Here is a 10627-nt window from a genome sequence, read left to right as displayed (position 1 = left end):
AGGATCCCCTCCAGTGCAGCCCCTCCCTCTCAACAAGCCCCCTCCCTCCTGTCCCCCAGCCAAGTCTCTGCCCTCAGGGCTGGGGGTCCAAGGCATGAAGCCCCTCCTGTGCAGGGAGAGCTGCAGCAGAGCTGTGGGGCAGCTCTGCAGCCCCGGGCCCAGTTCCCTCTGCAGAGCACAGAGCTGGGAGCAGCTACCCTGCACTGGGGGCTCTGGGAGGGAGCACATCTGGCTCAGGGTGATGCTGTCCCCAATACCCGGCTTTGGGCTCCGCCTCTCCCAGCCACACCCTCACTGTGCTTGGCCTTTTATCTCCCTTTCTCTGTGCCATGGTTCCTGTGCTCTTGTTGCTGTCAGCATCTCTGGGAAGGGAGGTTCAGCTGCAGAGTCACACCCTGGCCTTTGGGGTTCTTTTATGCAGCTGTGTCCCTAGGAACAAGTGTCCCAGCTTTGCTGTCCCCTGTGAGGCAGTGGGCAATGCTGTCAGTGCAGCCAGGGAAGGATCTGGATCTCCCTTCTTCCAATACCACTTTTGGGACTCTTGGCTATGTCCCTGAGGATTCCTACAAGCTGGGAAGTTCCCTCCAGGATTCAGAATCTGTCCATAAAGTTTATGCTATCTGAAATACCCGTAGGGATGCACAGAGTTCTATGATGGATAAAATGCTGTTGGGTTGATGAAAAGAGCCACATTTGTCCTTGGCTACAAATGTGGAGCTGAGACCTTGAGAAAGGGACAGACATTTGGTGGTCTGTGATGGATGCACCTGCTCCCAGCAGTGCCTGGTGATCTTTAAGGGAAACATGAGAGTGTGATCATTCTCCATTTAAGAAAATGAAAGACAAGAGAAATTCTGAACAAGATAGACCGACAGACCATCTCCCTTCAATCTCCATTCATCATCTTGTCTTGCAAAAGTTATTCTGTTCTCTCTTAGGGCAGCAGAAATGCTGAGAGTCTCTGATATCCAAGAATACCAGGAGAAATATGGAGGGATGTTGGAAAGAGGGAGACTGACTCAACCGATGTTGATCAATCAGGCTCAATTTTATTTGTTTCCTCGCTTACATTTATATTCTAAGTAATCAGCTCATACATATTGCAAAAGCCAAGCTCCTGATTGGTAGTGACTAAACAATAGCTTACTTCATGCAATATCAGCATATTGCAAAAGTCATATCGCCTTGTGGTGTTCGGTTCCTCTTTTCTCATGATCTCAGTTTCTCTCCCTCATCCTGTTCTTTTCTAACAGTTCTGCGAGGAACATGCTGGCCTTGTCCTAGCTTCTAATTACAAGATTAATCTGAGAGTTATTGTGTCCCTTATCCTCTAACCATTCCTCAGCCATCTTCTCCACAGAGGGAGTTTAAAAAACAAAACCCCCAGAACTCTTAAAACGTAAAAGTAGTCTGTGTGTTACACAGGAGAGTGTTTGGGAAATGGTTTTGATTTTTGGTTACACAGATCTCCTCTAACACTTCACTGTTTTTGTCCATGACAGAATCCAATGCCCAAAGACAGCAAATGTCTGACAGCAGCTCCATCAGCCACTTCCTCCTGCTGCCATTGGCAGACACGCGGCAGCTGCAGCTCCTGCACTTCTGCCTCTTCCTGGGCATCTCCCTGGCTGCCCTCCTGGGCAACGGCCTCGTCATCAGCGCCGTGGCCTCCAGCCACCACCTGCACAGCCCCATGTTCTTCTTCCTGCTCCACCTGGCCCTCACTGACCTGGGCTCCATCCTCACCACTGTCCCCAAAGCCATGCACAATTCCCTCTGGGACACCAGCCACATCTACACAGGATGTGGTGCTCAGGTCTTTCTCCAGTTCTCATTTCTTGGAGCAGAGTATTCCCTCCTCACTGTCATGTGCTACGACCTAATTAAATCCAATCCTTTGGCTCTGGCAAGGAATCAGCCTTGGGCTCACCGGGGGAAATAACTTGTTTTGGGACAACAACTTCGGGGTGGGGAGGCTGTGAAGGGGTTTGGGGAGGTCCCTGGGATAAGCTGTGGGGCTGTGCAGGGGTTTGAAATCTCTCTATTCCCTGAACTTTGATAGGTCTGAGCAGCCCCCCCAGTCCACGGCTCCCACACAGGAACCCCCATACCTGGGGCTGCAGCACCCCCAACAGTTCCCAGCCAGAGTCAGCTCTGCTGGTGACTGCCCAGGTGCCAGGCAGATCTGCAGCACCCAGCGATGCCCACCCAGACTCCACCTGCACCCTCTCCCCCCGCATCCTCCCTCCCTGCCCCCAGCACTCCTGGAAAGCAGAATTTGGGGAGGGAGGAGGTGGGAGGTGCTCGGGTCACGGCCTGCTGTGCTTTCCTGGCAAGAGTGGCTGCAGAGGGGCTGAGTGTGGGTGGGAGCCTGGGGATGCTTCAAACCCTATCCCACTGGCCTGGAATAGCTCCAGGGATGGGGCAGCCACAACCTCTCTGGGCAACCTGTTCCTACCTGTCTTCCTGGATGTAGCAACAGGGCCCAGGATGCTTCACAGTGTCAACGCTGAATCTCACAGACCTATTCTGGCCAATGTCCAGCTGTGGAAACACAGCACTGACACATGGAATCTGCTCCACCAGCATCAGGGACCAACCATGGGTTCATGTCATGATGTCTCACTGGGGAAGATTAACAGAGATGACAATAAATTGATGTGACCATGAGATGTTGAGATGACTGTGGGCAAGTGATGGTCATGACCAAGAGATGGCCATGAGAAGACCATGACATGGCTATGACCATAGGGTGACCAAGACAATGAGATGTCCCTGAGCTGAGAGCTCTTGGGGAGAGCCTGAGATGACCCTGAGGTGCCTCTGAGGTGGCTGCACCCAGGTGCTGCTGGAGCAGAAGCTCCTGAGGATATGAAGAGCTACTAAGGCTGAGGTCACGGACCTGCAAGTGAGGAGAGCTCAGAAAGGAGACCTGCTGAGAGGAATCCCATGGGATCTGGGCAGGAAGAGGCGGGATGTGGAACTCTAGGAATGGGGGAGAGGAGGAATAGAAGACACCAGGAATGGAGTATGATGGGAATGAAGGACAACAGCAACGGAGAGCATTGGGAACAGAGGAGATTGGGAAGGGAGTACATTGGTAATTGGGGACACTGAGAACAGCAGACATGGGGAGTGAGTTGACACTATGCTGGAGAAACCCCACTAGCTCACTGTCCCTGGCTCACACTGAGATTGGCTGCCCCATGCCGAATTGGGCTCAGGTGCCGGTAGAGCAGAGCTGCTGAATACTACAGCAGTGAGGCTGCTCTCTATGGCAGTCAGTTGTGATGCACCGAGGATCAGAGTAAAGAACAGGGAGGGGTTGCTCATGTGCTTCTCAAAGGATTTATTCCCCAAAAGGGGCAGTGACAAGAAAAAACAAAAAGGTGGCAGCTTGCACATCTTTTAAACCAGAGAGGAACAGGGGGAGGATACAATTCCTCAACCAATCAGGGATATAACTGGGAGGAGATTGAGGAGGGACTCAAAATATGACAACCTGTAGGAAAGGCAATGGGAGTGGAAAGGGTCACATGGGCCAACAGGGTTTTGAAGAATAGGGAAATTCCTGGGTGGAGTTTAGGCAGGGGATAAGGTCAGCAAGGATTGACAGGGTCAATCCCCTGCCCTCTATAGCTAAGGGCAGAGATTTAGGAAAGATTGACATTATGTGAATGAGGTAACAGGTGGGTCTAGGGAGTGAATGACAGCTGGGCAGGGGAGGAGAAAACTTGGGGTAAAATCAAACATATCAGGGAAAATAGGAACAAACATTGGGAGAATAACTTCACAACAATTTAACAAAAACACACCACCACAGTGAGGGGCAGTGGGAATGGGACAGCAGGAATGGGAGGCACTGGGAATGGGTTAACAGAGGGAATGAGACACATTGGAAATAAAGGACAACAGAAATGAGGGACACAGGGAACAGGGGACATTGGGATAGAGAGATACTATAAACAGGGGGCACCAGTGTTAGCAAAAATACGGTAAAATAAAAAAATCTCCTTAACATCAATGTAGCATTAAGAAACAGTATTCTTTATTTGTCCAGATGCATGAAGGGATAGCTTCTCCTAAAGCTGTGGAAGCATTCTTCTTTCCTTGGGATTATTTTGCAAAACAAATTGCCTATTTTTCAATAATTGATTTATTAGTTTTTGTCTTTTTTATGCTTACTGTATTCCTTTGTAAACTAATCACCATATTCTCTATTTCCTAATGTATTTCCTGATGTTTTAGTTCCATTATCTTACACATTGATTGCAGAGGTACAATTACCAGCCCACAAGAGTTTATCACCTACTGGGATTTTCGTAACAGTGGGGCTAACTGCCTGTCCTGATTATATAATTTGGGTTTTGTTCCAGGACATTCAACTTTTTGCTAGACATTAGCACAAGGATACCTTTTTCAGCACCCTCTTTAGCTGTTTTGTCAGCTAATTGATTCCCTGTATGAACTGGTGAGTCATGATGTCTAACAGTTGGCCTGAAGGCCTGTCCTGGGTTGTAGTGTAGGATGTGCACAACGTATTTATTCTATCACCATCTTCATGAACTGTTGAAACCAGGTGGGGCAGTGTTCTTCCCAGGCTCCCTTCCTTAGGGCTATCTTCTGTTAATGGCCCATCAACACCTTGCCGAATGACTCATAGGTAACTCCTTCCAGGAGCTATCTCTGTTTAATGGGCCATCAAGGACCCACTTCACGACTCATCATCCCATTGTGAGATGCTCTGCCCAGGGGGAGAAGCCAAGCATTCTCACCTGGATATAACCTGGGATTTGGGACAGTACAAGCAGCCCTTACCCACTGGATTCTCAGAGGACCAGAGCTACCAGACCTTTCTACAAGATCACTGCTTCAGGAAGAGCACCTCACCTGGACTGCTTCCACCACCCTGCTTAGGTTGTATTCTGACTCTGTCAGTGGTCTTTTTGTATTATTACATTTATTTTATTTTACCTTTTTTTTTTTCTTTTTTCCTATTAAATTGTATTTCTGACTTGGAGTCTCTCAGTCTTTTTGCTTTCAAACCACTGCAAGGCCTCACAGACACAAGTAACCCTGAACCTTAACTTGATCAGCCTATACCCATGAAAGAAAAGAGGTAGACATCTTTAAGGAAGAAGGCACTTAAGGGTGGAGGGAACAGATGCTAGCCAATCTTTGGTGGGCATGAATGTAGTCAGCTACTGGCCAGTGAACTGGGTGGTAACAAGTTACTAGCCAATTGGGACCGAACACCTGATTGTTGAAAACCACGTAAATGTGAGTTGTGAACAATAAAGATTGCTACTGCCACTTGAACCTTGGAGTATCACCTCTCTACTGGGACAGGGAGTGCCCAAACTGGTGGTCTTTACAAGGGCATCATGGCCACTTCTTTTGGCTTTTGCACACACTGTAGTAGTTCTCTGATTTCTTTTTTGTACTTAATAGGAGATCTCTGTCCTGATAACATCCCCTTTCCTTCCACATGGCTTCATGGGCTTGTATTATTCCAAAAGCATATTTTAAATCAGTCCATATGCTTACCTTTTTTCCCTCAGAGATTCCTAGATAAGATCATTAATTCTGCTTTTTGTGCTGATGTATTAAAAGATAAAGCCTGCTCTTCTATTGGCTGGCAAGGTTCCCACTGCACACCCAGCTGCCTGTTTTCTGTTTCATACAATGCTGCTCCCACCAGTGTGCAGGTCCAGTTCTGGGTCCTGGATGGGATCAATCTCAAGATCCCATCTGCCAGAACACACTTGTTCAGTGGTGACCAGGCAGTCATGGCACAAAGACCTCTGGGCTTCTTTTGAAGCCTGGAGAAACATGGCTGGGGTTTAAAGCAGGGGTTATCTAAAGCTCATCATTGCCCTGCTCCAGTAGGGCAACCTGGTATTTCAGCATCCTGCTGGCAATATCCCATGTCCTCCTTTCTGTTCCAAACCAGCTGTGCCCATGTGGGATATGTGTGTTATAATCTTTTGTCACAATATCAGCTTTTGTGCTTCCTGCATTAAGAGCTCTGCAGCTACCACTGCTCTCAAGAATACAGGTCATCCTGGTACTCTCATTGTCCAGTTGTTTGGAAAAGTACTTAACAGGCTGTTTCCATGATCCAAAATGCTGCGCAAACACCCTTAGTGTCAGAGACACACTTCATGCACAAATATCTCCAATGGTTTGGTTAAGTTTGTGAGTCCCAGGGCAGGGGTTGGCATTAAGGTTCTTTCTAGGGCTTTAAAGGCCCTCTAACTCCCAAGGAGGTCCTGCAATCCTTTGGATCAATTGAATTTCAGGATTATGTTCCACCTGGGCCACTGCAACTATTATCAATAATTGGTAAAAATAAAAAACTCCTTAATACCAAGGTAGCATTAAAAAGCAGCATTCTTTGTTTGGCTGGATGCACAGGGGGATAGCTCCTCTGAAATCTCATGCACAGGAGTGCCGAGTACAAGAAAGTTCCGTTTCAGAGACTGTATTTTGCATACATATTAATTGTCCCAGAATAAACATACAGATTATAATAATTTTCCCAAAATCATTAATATATTTTCCCTCCCCTTTATGTATGTGTTCTTTTGTCCTGGAGGTCTCTCTGGTGGTCCTTGGTGATTGGAGACACCAGTGTTCCAACCAGCCTGGTCAAATTGGCAGGACACCGGGGCTGGTGAACTTCCAGATCTCTTTCTTACACAATGTACATTGTGCAGTTCCGTGGGCCAGTGGATTTTGAAGAATGACCATTATGTGAGCTCACCAGGTGTGGACAATTTATCATTTGGTAACAGAACAGGCAGCAGCCTGGAAGTGGGAAGGGCTGGGGGGTGAACTCAGGGACCATTGTCCAGAAGACCACCACACTGTTGCTGTTCACCTGTAGGCAAAAGTCACCTGGGGGGCACCAACCGTGGTGGCCCTAAGCACAGTTACCCCCCACAGTGGTCCCAGGTACAGTGTCTCCAGTCATAGGAATCCCAGCTATGGTGACCCCTGTCACGGTGGCCTCAACCATGGTGGCACCAATGACCATGACCCCCAACCTCCAGTCTGTCACCCTAGAACCTTCCAGTGTGGGCCTAGGGCCTGCTGGTAGAGGTCTGGGATGTCCCAGTGGTTATGAACCAGTTTAAACATGGAAGAGCCTAGAAAATTAAGTCTCTGTGAATAAAATGGATAGAAACCAGAAAGACTCAAAATATACCCAAAAAGCATGATTAAAACCAAATGATGTTAGATGTTGGGGCCAAAAAAATTGATATATTTTATTTAATAATGTGGCCATTTTAGGTTGAACTGGGTGGACACACCAATTTAGTGTAGTGGTTGTGGTTTGTCAATTTGAGTTTCCTGGCCAACACACTAAATAATGTGGTGGGCTGAGCACTGGCTAAATGCTAATGCACCTACTAGAATTATTTGCTCCTTTTCTGCTGTGAGATAGGATTAGGAGAAGAGCAAAGTAAGCTCAAACTTTAAAGAGTATACAGAAAATTTTATTCAAACAGAATTGAAAGAAAAGGAGAAAAATAATAAGTATCAGAATAAAACCTTCAGAACACTTTTCCTCCCTCTACAACCTTCTTTTCTTTCCCACTGATAATGTACAGAGACAAAACTTGGGATTTAGGTCAGTTTATCACTTTTAAAATAGTCTTTCATCAGTTCGCTTGGGGAGAGGAGTCTGTTTTGCCATGTGATGGAGACTTCTCTACAAGAAAACAATTCTCTTGTGGCCTCAACTTCCACGAATAACATCTGCCTGGAAATCTGTAATCATGAAGTCCCTTCTATCTCATGCAGCCTTTTCACAGCTGCATTCATGGGCTATGTCAAACTTATGGGGTACTATTTTAAGGAATATTTTTAAGCAGTTCAAAAGCAAAGGGGTTTTTATCTATCTCTGAGATTGTCTCTGGGAACAGAGGTCTTTTTTTTGCCCTGGAGGCAAAGGTTTTTCATTACTTTCATCTCTCTTTTGTTCAAACTTCTCATGAGATCACAGCTACTTCAACATTTATCTGCTTCAACACAAATGCCTTTGCTCATGTCTGCAATTTGAACACGCCATCTCTTCATACTGTTTCTATGAATTAAAAGGACATTCTAGTGTATCAAGTCCATCACCATGACTTTACAAAAGAATTTTAGCCTAAGACTAAGGCATGTCCTCATTCTCCTCCTATCTGGGACTTGACTCTTTCTTCACTGACCTTAGTGTCTTTATGTTGTTTCTTTCCATGTTTTCACTCTGTCTTTTTCTCTCACTCAAGAGGATCAGTGCTTTGCAAGTTTCATCTGTGCAATGAAAGGGTTAATATCTTGCCCAGGTCCAGTGGATGGTCATGATGGTCAGCGGTGGTCGAAGCAGCCACAATAATGGATTTCAGGCCATGCCGGGGTTGTGCCAGGATCTCAGGGGACCTGGGCCATAATGGTGGCAGCCGCTCTGTATGGTGTCTGCATGGCTGGTCTCTGGCCCCTGCTGCATTCAATTCCAGCCGCAGGCCTCTCTGCCCACCTGCAGAGCCACCCCTGGTCTCAGCTGCATGATCTCACATGGCACTACGACAGCTCCTCAACAAGAAGACTCGGTAGTGGTGGCCAGAGCTGTTTACATTGGAGGATGCTTCAGAGTCCACACTGGGGAAGGAGGGAGAAGTGGCTAAGATCTCAGCAGCAGCACGGCATGGGCTGATAGACTCTTCTTCCACTTGGGCCCGACCCGGCTGGGATGAGGCCAGGCAGGGTCCTCAGAAAGGGGCCCAGCCCCACATCAGGGCCCACCTAGCCCAGCCCAGACACACAGAGGCAGACTGGCCCATTACTTGTTCTCAGGCTGGAATAAGAAGAAAGCTTTCCTGGTATTTGTTCATATTTAACATGTGTGTTCACAGAGGCACGTTCAACTTTCTAGTGGTTTAACTGAGACATGAATTTCAAAGGAATTAAGGATTTTAGAAAAGTTAAGGTTTTAGCTAGAGATAAGCTTTGCCAGAATTAGCTAAAGTAGATAGATAGATAAGCTGTGCTGGAAATAATTAGAAGGTAATCATTAATTGAGAGGAACCGGATCTAGGATAGCAATCCCGGATCAAAATAACTAATTGCTTGTAATTTCTGTGTTTGTTTAGCTGTGTTTATAATGAGAAACAGAAGAAACTGATAAATAGATCTAAGAACACAAACAACAGTAAATCTTCTAGCATCCAGAAATCCATTGAACAGTCATGAAATCAGGAAACTGGAGTTCTACCAGCTATCATTTGTCTTGATATCCATTGAAAAGGTTGAAAGTTTAGAACGAGGAAGACTCTCCTTACTTCCTCTTTTTACAACCACTCCCCATAAAAAAGACCACTGACCCAATTTGAGAAACAAACAACGCATGCTTAATAGCTTTTTAGCTAATTATAATATGAAGTGGAGAATGGGAGGTGTTGGTGCTATGAATATGGGTAATTTGGGTATTCAACACTTTTGTAAATAAATAGACTCTGTAACCACCTGTAATTTTACAGTGCATATTAGGGAGTGATCCCATGCACCTGCCTGGCATTGCATTAAACATACACTGTCTAACTTTAAACTGTTAGAGAGTCTTTTGTCCGTCACAGCTGGGTATTGATATTAGATCAATATCTATATTTTAATAAGTCATAACAAGGTGTCAATACGCAAAACTAGTCCCTGATTGTTTTTGTCAGGAATGGAGGAAACTGTTCGCAGCTTCTTTTAGAAAAGTCATTTACCTGGGTGGCTTTTTCCCTCCTCACCAAATGGCAATCAATGCAAAACCAGCACAAATAGTAAAAGAGGGGAGGGGAGGGGAGGGGAGGGGAGGGGAGGGGAGGCGAGGCGAGGCGAGGCGAGGCGAGGCGAGGCGAGGCGAGGCGAGGCGAGGCGAGGAGCAGAAAGTGACAGGGGTTAGGTAGAAACATATCACCCCTCCAGGGGTCCCAATGATATCTTGTTGTTCACCTCCATCTGGTCTTCTTGGTGGTAGGGGTCCCCCATCACCACTGCTGAAAAGTAAAGAATCCAGTGGATCAATGTAGGTTTTGGGCAGGTGGAAACACCCACGTGGTTCCCTTGCAGGGGGCCAGTTTGACACTGTCCATTGCAACACTGTGGATCTGTTGCACCATTGCACTGTTGCTGTAGTGCTCTGGTGCAGGGTCTGGGGGCCTTTGATGGGCCATGACACCCCCTCTGCTGTCCTACACTGGATGAGCTTTTCCCTGGGTGAAGGGGCCTCTCAGCTGAGCTGGTCTGCAGTGGAGGGTAGGTGGTCACTGTGCCTCTGACCAGAGGCTTTGCCACTACACATCCAAAGCCTCTCTCCTTCCCACCCTTTGGTGGGAGGGTCTGTTGGAGCCTGGCAGCTGATAGCCCTGGGGCTATGGTCTCCACCCACAGAAGGTGCTAAGCTTGATCCCTCTGTGAATATACTCTTCTCCATCACCCCAGACCTGAGTTACTTTTATCTTATCTCCAGGGCCTTAGTCTGGAGGCCTATTCAGGGTGTGGTGGTCTTCTCTGCAGCTTTTATACAGTTTTGCCATAATCGGCATAAGTCCTTCACAAAGATGTTTAAACCGTAAATTATGACATTTCAGTC

Source organism: Zosterops lateralis, assembly GCF_965231275.1.
Source record: "Zosterops lateralis genome assembly, chromosome: 31".
Taxonomy (NCBI): domain Eukaryota; kingdom Metazoa; phylum Chordata; class Aves; order Passeriformes; family Zosteropidae; genus Zosterops; species Zosterops lateralis.
The sequence above is the reverse complement of the archived record's forward strand: the minus strand, read 5'-3'. Positions refer to the sequence as shown.